This window comes from Thalassophryne amazonica, chromosome 16 (genome assembly GCF_902500255.1).
Source record: "Thalassophryne amazonica chromosome 16, fThaAma1.1, whole genome shotgun sequence".
Taxonomy (NCBI): Eukaryota; Metazoa; Chordata; class Actinopteri; order Batrachoidiformes; family Batrachoididae; genus Thalassophryne; species Thalassophryne amazonica.
Genome location: NC_047118.1, coordinates 15922553 through 15931043, shown reverse-complemented (window position 1 = coordinate 15931043; position 8491 = coordinate 15922553).

Sequence of the window (8491 nt, the reverse complement as noted above, 5' to 3'; positions counted from 1 at the left end):
CAGCATTTAATGAACATCATACAAAATGTTATTACCATTCTGCTTTTAGTCTAACCACATCATTTACTGTTTTCTGTTCTGTTACTGTTCTGTTCTGTTTTTCTGCTTCTTTTTTACAGCTAAATCATAAGCTGTTCACCATCTACCTTTTTTCAGAAACCCTTTGAGAGTGGGTCCAAGGGTTTAAGGTAAAACAAGGTGGAGACAGTGAAGAAAACAACATATTGCTCTCCTGCTGAACAATATTATATTTCACACACCTACTATTGCTGCTTTGTTGTAATGCAGCATTGTGTTATAGAAAGACTTTAACCTACACATTATTTAAATACTTCAGGATAAACACATTTTAAGGGGGCCGCTTTTTCTACAGCTTTTACTTAATATAATACCAATTCAAATCCATTCGGCTAAATAAAAGAAAACCTTTGCATGACCTTTTTTTTTTTTTGCAAGCTTTTATTTGCTGCCGTTTTCACATATCTATCATCAGTAGCTTTAATCTGAACAGCAGAGTTGCATCAGACACTTTAACACCCTGAGACACCCTGAGTGTAAATGCAGAATCTTATTTTCATTAAAAGTTTGTTATTCCTGTCAGGTGAATTTACTCTGCAGCACATTTATTATTTATTTTCGGACTCTTTTCGGACTCGTCATGCAACTTGTAATTCAATAAGTGCTTTTTCTTCTTAAACACGCAGTCATTAAACACAAACATGGTTCAGTGTGTTGGCTTATAGTTTCATAGCTTCTGCAGGCTGGTGTCCACTTTTTGTGGCCTTCATAGACCTACATTCAAGCACACAGCAACCTGACCCCCCGCCCCCTCCTCATGCTGCAGAGGAACAGACGCAGAGGAACAGACACTGATGGCTGCCAGGAGAAAAACAAAACAGAGACGTTATTGTAAAAATTGATTTTTGAACATGCCGTTTTGAACATGTTTCCTGTGTTGCATCCAGGAGATCCTATAAATTTTATATTTTGCATCAAGACACAGTGTTTATCTTTGGGTGCCTTTTGACAGCCCAACTGTCGGAAATCCATCGTACCGACGGAGAGCTTTAATCCCTGAAACAGTAAAGTTGTACACAAGCACATGTACGTACGTAAGTAAACTGAAAATAAAACATGCCTTCAAAATAAATGCAACACCATTTTGTTTCATGCATGATGTGTAAACATATTCCCATTTAATTTGTAATTTCTAAATAATCTCATGCGAGCCAGTCAGAGACAGCAAAATAGACGGATGTGGCCCAGGAGCCGTACAATGCAAAGGTCTGGTCAGTGGAATCTCTGCAGCATAAAGGCAGGAGAAGAGCATTCCAGAGTTCTTGTTGTGACTGCTTGTAATGATCGACCCCCTCAAGTTTTTAAATGAGTGTCCGGGGCCATCAGTAACCTCTGACCTGATGACCAAACCCAACCTGTGACATGTTGAATAATACAGCTCAGAAGTCAACTCCCATGTACCAACAAACTGCTCGGGTAGTATGTGTGTTCCTCAAGCTCAGGTAACTCTACCAGAGGCTTGGGAGTTTGAGGGTTCTGCACAGTATCTTAGCTTTTCCCAGGACTGGAATCTTCTGGACAGAGACCTCTGATGTTGTGCCTGGAACTGCTGGAGCCACTTTTTCAGTTTGAGATCTCCTATTGCTCCAATTACTACTGGGACCACTTTGGACTTTACCTTCTATATCTGTTCCAGTTGTTCCTTCAGCCCTGGATACTTCAGTTTTCTTGTGGTCCTTCTTCCTGATGTTGCTTTCGGCTGGGATTGCCACATCAGTCACAACTGCAGCCTTCTTTCCCTTGTTAATCACCACTGTCTCTGGTTGGTTGGCCAGGAGCTGCTTGTCTGTCTGGAATTTGAAGTCCCACAGGACCTTAGCCCTTTAGTTGTCAACAACCTTTGGTGGTGTCTCCCATCAGGTCTTGGGGACTTCTTTTAACAAACTAATCTAACAAATGCTCCTGTACACTATTCCTGACACTTGGTTGTGGCTCTCAGTGTGTGGCTGTGCAGCTTAGTGGTAGAAGTACTGCCTTTAGAACAATAGAGTAGGGGTTCATACCCTGGTCAAGCCATACATCCAGTAGGAGTCCCTAGTCTAGAACCCCATGCTATGCCCCAGTTTACCTTGGAACATGAGTGAGACCCATATAAATAAAGTCATCCCAGCTTGGAACTCACCCGGATTAACAAGGTCAAATACAGGCCCAGATGGGTTAACATGGTCTGCATCAGTTGCTGGGAGAACCACGACATATTGATGAGGAAATTCACTACTGGAACACTGAAACAAGACATACGTGTGTATATATATATATATATATATATATATATATATATATATATATATATATATATATATATATATATATATATATATATATATATATTCCTGCTGCTCCAACATTTTCATTTCAGACATAGAAGTCCTTTTGTAGCTCAGACTCTCATATCCTGGTTGATGCTGCAGTGATTATCTCCAAGTAAACTGTGAAAACACTTGTCATTCTGTGGCTGGTTGTATTGTCTAGTCAAAATTCAATAACTGGTATACAGTGAATAAAAAATAGACTAGAATGTAAAGATTAATTTCCTAACAGAACACCTGTCTGGACTTAAAATTAATCAATGTGAAAAATGTATTTGAATGACGTCAGTTTTCCTGGGCGATCTCATGTATGCAATCCGTGCTTTCAGCCTCCTCTGGGACACATGATTTCATTATGAATCGCTCAGATAACACACACAACAAAGGGAGAATAAAAGGATCAATATGTTTTTCAATCTCCTGATAGTTTAGCCTGTAGTTTGTATAACAGCCGCTGTTCTTATATCGCACCACTCACGTTAAGGCGGCATATCACAGTCGGGCACTGCAGATGAGTCTGAATGTGTTTAGAACTCTGTCAGAGGGTGACTTCCATGGGCAGGAAGTCTAACAACATTGTGAATTTTACAAACAGCAGGTTTTATTGAGTACTCTGGTTCTCATAGTGGCAATTTACAGTTGCAACATTTTCAACAAACTAATTCAGTTCACCCACGCTCTCTTGACTGCCAAACACCCAGTAACCACTGCGCTCCAAACACTGACAATGCTGGCTGGCACATAAAATCACACTTGACATCATGTTTTTTCATTTTAAAACAATGAAGATATCTTCTGTCCTGTTTGTGTTTGAGGGACGAAGGATGAGGCTTTTTATATTTGCCAAAAAATAAAAGGCGGCCATTTTTAATAACAGAACCTGCAGCCATCACACATTGCTGTTCACTTCTTCTAGTGTTCGCATTACCACCACAGTCTTCAGTAGCAGCCCCCTCGTGTGGGAACACATGCAATTACAACTGATCATCACATCTTCTTCAGTAGAAAAATGGGTCATCAAAAATTATTTTCTAAACATTCCTTTAATCGGATAAAGCATGTTTGAGCTCTGTTGCATATTTTATCATGGTTATTCACAAGGCACAATATATCATTATTTCACTTGAATAATTGTTAGGTTTCTCTTGGCTGAATATTTAAAATTGACAGGAACAGAAACCAATAGTAACACTGTTTTTTGGAGTTGTGCTGGTGTCCATAAATAGGGGGAAACATACATATTTTCATATTCACTTATTTGTTTGATAACAAGAATCTTTTAGAAACAAATATTTTTGGGGGAGCTTAATGAAAATTTAAGTTTTGGAGACATTCACTTATCTCAATTGTGGCATTCATGTCTCTGAGTCACTGGCCATTGAGATTGAAAGATGCATAGGAAGAGCTCATGGAGTCATGAAGTCAATGAACAGAGGTGTTTGGTGATCCAGATCCCTTTGCAGGAGAATGAAGGTCCAAGCCTATAGGGTCCTCATACTTCCTGTCTTGCTGTATGGTTGTGAGACATGTCCAGTAACCAGTGATCTAAGATGATGACTCTGTCTTTGGTACTACTAGGTCTATTCAAAGCATACTTACCTACTGAATGGTGGATATTTAGAATCACTGTTTTATTATAATGTATTAGAGATTAATCTATTCATACTATTAAGCACTAATATCAATTCACGCATCACCTTTCTATTGGTGACATGCCCTTCGAAGTTTTAAAATTTTAATTTTTATGGAAAAAGGTCTTCAAAAAAACACTGAAACCTTTGATGAAGCCTACACCAAGCTTGGCCTTCACATCAGCCTGAAGAAGACACAGGTCCTGTATCAGCCTCAAACCAACATGGTCAACCCAAAGCTTCCTGCTGTGAAACTGTATGGACAGGTCCTGGAGAAAGTGGCCCACTTTCCATACTTGGCAAAATTCATGGAACATTTCCAAATATTCAATTAAATGTAAAAGTTATGCACCTTCTGCAAACACATTTGCTAATTCATGCGTTCAATAAACAGTAGATATAACTAACAACAGAAATAAACCTTTAAAACAATAATAGCAATGTCAAAACTTTTCTGGATGAGGTTCGACAAGGGAACAATAAATTTCTTACTAACATATGAAAGCAATCTGAATAATTACAACTGCAAAAATAAATACATTTTGTGTTATGTGAGTAGAGTGAAGTGTTGACAGAGCAGATTTGCAAGAAACCAATTCATGATGTTTCTACTCTGAAATTTCCTGTTAATTTTCAAGACAGAACCATATGACAGATTGCACCTTAAAACAGATTTTCATAAAGCAGAGCATAAAAAATGGTTAAGGGCCAGAACTTAAGATGTAGCATTTTGGCATGGATGAGACAAGGATGAGAAAAAAATATATTCATTTATTTGTTTTTATTCACTGAGAAACTCTATTTTCCAAAAGAACAGATGTTTGCAAAACTGACTCAGTCCTGGAATAGAAAACATTTAATTTATTGGTGGTTAGAAGAGATCTCAAGAGAATCCTTTTGTATTGTTGGAATAACTTTGTATCAAATGAGGCTATTATATGGTTAATGAGGGAGTGTCAGCTGCAACACTATGGCCATGTGATTTATTTTCCTGAGCATGATCCAGCATAAATGTGCCTTATTGCTGAGGCCCCCAACAACTCTATACGTGAGTGTGGAATGTAGACATATACTTCCCAAAAACAAGGATGGCCACAGGTCTTTGTAGGAGTTGAGTCATCAGCAGAGCCAACACATTCATTAGCACGTACAACACCCCATCATGTTAGTCGGGTCCCATCATGGTCATCAGGGATGACTGCACAATTTTAGGTTAGCTGTGTAGTGCATAGTATTTTTACACCACAAACTCTTCAATTAGATTATAATCTTCCTCCATGCCTCCGTGTGGTTGTTTTTGTGTGGGCATTGTCTCTGTTGTCAACAAAATGTCTGGGAAACACACAATTTCAGAGTCAAGCATTGTAAGCTGATTATGAAGACACAAATTTTATTTGTCAGTGGTGTTATTGATCTGAGCATTAGTACTTGTAAGCAACATGTAAAAATAGATGTTGGCCTCCCTTCACAGGCTTCCTGTTCCTCCAAGAGTAGATTTTAAGGTTTTGCTTCTCACATAGTTTAATGCACTGAATGTTTGTGTACTACCTTGCTCTGACAAACAGGGGAGATGATGGTCTAGTGGTTAAGCGTTGATCTTGAGACCAGCGAATCCTCGGTTCAAATCCCAGCCTGAACGGAAAATCACTAAGGGCCGTTGGGCAAGGTCCTTAATCCCCTAGTTGCTCCCGGTGTGTAGTGAGCACCTTGTATGGCAGCACCCTGACAATGGGGTGAATGTGAGGCATTATTGTAAAGCACCTTGAGTGTCTGATGTAGATAGAAAAGAGCTATATAAATGCAGTCCATTTAAACATGGAACTTGGACCATCTTAAATATATATACTAAAATTTCTTTCACCTAAATTTGTGAGTTTTTCTCAAAGTATAGTTATAATTTGAGATCTCAAACACATTCTAAATATAGTTTGAGAAAACTAATAATGTTATGTGTAAACTAATTACAGTAATTTTTAAAAGTGATCCAAGTTTCCCTTTTTTCAGGGTATCTTATTGAACTGGTGTGAGCCATTATACACCAGCATGACCCTATTATTTCAGGGTCCTGCCTTGTTATCTATTCCCAGGGTCAAGAAAAAGTCAGGAGGTGGTTGAGCGTTTTCTTATGATCCACCATTCTTATGGCATACTATACTATACCTGGCGACATTCCATTTATATTTGGTGGACATGTTTAAGTCCATACTTGAAAACCTTTGTTTGTCTTGTGCTATTTTTTTTTAACTGCAGTTTTTGTTTTAATGTATGTATTGTGAAATATGTTGAAGCTTTTTCCTTTAAACAGTTATTGTTATGTGTCGGACACAGCCCGGAGAACCGACCAGCGTTTGAAGGACCCAGTATAAAATAAGCAGAGCACGGTACAAAGGATAACTAAATTTAATTACATAACAGTGATGTGAAAAAGTACAAACAAATAAGTGTGCGGTCTGGCGTGGTGGATTTGCGGTGTGCTCCTAGCAGCACAAACGGTCTGGAGCCAGAACCAGTTCGGACCCAAGGACCCCGCCGACACCCCCCAGGTGGCCGCGACAAACCAAGTCTGTGAAAGGAGAAACCATCATGTGAGTCCACACTCCACACACAGAGAGACCACTCAAAGGTGTACACAAACAGCAAACACTTCCTGGCTTAATTACTAATCAGCTTCCCACCCTGCAGGCATGGAACATCCTGTTCACATTCAACTGCAGTGGAAGCTGATTAAACGACTAACATAACAGCTCAATATAATAAGGTGTGAGGGACACCACATTTACTGACTGTAATAATGTTAGTCACAAAACCTAACGTACCTCAGGAAGTGTGCTGACGAGCGTGAGACCTCACCCCCTCCTCTTTCACAGACCATGCATCAAACCTGGACGTTCTCTGCATCCACTGATGATGAGATGGCTCTCGAGACGACGATCTCACCCGTCTGGTCACAAGGTCGAGTCTCTGGCAAATACACACTGTGTACTCCAGACTTAAATGCCACCATGCTCCAATCCGTGTAGATGCACCACAGCTGTGAGTCCTGACGAGCCTCAGGTGATCAGGGTGAGGTCCTGATAACTCAGCCACACAGCCACTCAGTCCTAAACGCGTACCACCTGAAGGGAAAACAAAAGACAGAAACAGAAGACAGAAACAAAAAGGCAGCCAGGCCCCCCCAGCCATACAACAGTTATTATGCCACCGAGCAAAAATTTGGTTAACCTGCTCAATAAATATAATGTAAATCACACATAGTTTTACAGTGTTAAATTAACACTGCAGTGAGTCCATATGGTTCCAATCAACACAGTCTGAAATAAACTCAGTGTCACATTAGCTCTCCTGTACATTAACTCCATTAGTATTGATTATTTTGACTTACACACCATAATAGAGATGATTTACTGCTGTACTCCATATTTGGGTTGAATTAACACTGTATTGATTATTTATATAATCACTGTAGTGTTAATTTTATACTTGATAATGTAAAAGATAATTTAACACTGAAGTGAGTCTCTTAAAATAAAGTAGATGTGGGTTTAGTACATGGCAGCAAGCTTTGATTGTAGATATCACACTTTTCTAAACCAAAGTTACACTAATTTTTAGCCAAGGCCATCAAATATGGCCATCAGGTGTTGCGAAGACTTTGTGTCCATCCATGTGTCCATCTGTCTGTCTGTCTGTGCTCAGCATAAATCTAGTCCTGTTACTGCCAGATTCTTCAATTTCACAGTGAACATTCTTGGGACACAGAGTTCAAAGATGGCTAACCTTGACCTATGTTAAGAGCAGTGGTGGGCACAGTTCCGGTAATCCGATAACCAATAATTATCGAAGATAATGTTTTCATTATCTTTATCAAAAAAGTTATCTTTTTAGATAACTTTAAAAACTATTACCATATTTTTTGCACCATAAGGCGCACCGGATTATAAAGCGCGCACTCAATTAGCGGGTACTTAACCCTTACAAAAGACGCACTGGATTATAAGGCGCTCGCCTCAATTAGTGGGTACTTAACCCTTACAAAAGGCGCACCGGATTATAAGGCGCGCGCCTCAATTAGCGGGTACTTAACCCTTACAAAAGACACACCGGATTATAAGGCACGGGCCTCAATTAGCGGGTACTTAACCCTTACAAAAGACGCACCGGATTATAAGGCGCGCGCCTCAATTAGCGGGTACTTAACCCTTACAAAAGACGCACCGGATTATAAGGCGCGCGCCTCAATTAGCGGGTACTTAACCCTTACAAAAGGCGCACCGGATTATAAGGCGTGCGCCTCAATTAGCGGGTACTTAACCCTTACAAAAGACGCGCCGGATTATAAAGCGCGCGCCTCAATTAGCGGGTACTTAACCCTTACAAAAGACGCACCGGATTATAAGGCGCGCGCCTCAATTAGCGGGTACTTAACCCTTACAAAAAACGCCGGATTATAAGGCGCGCGCCTCAATTAGCGGG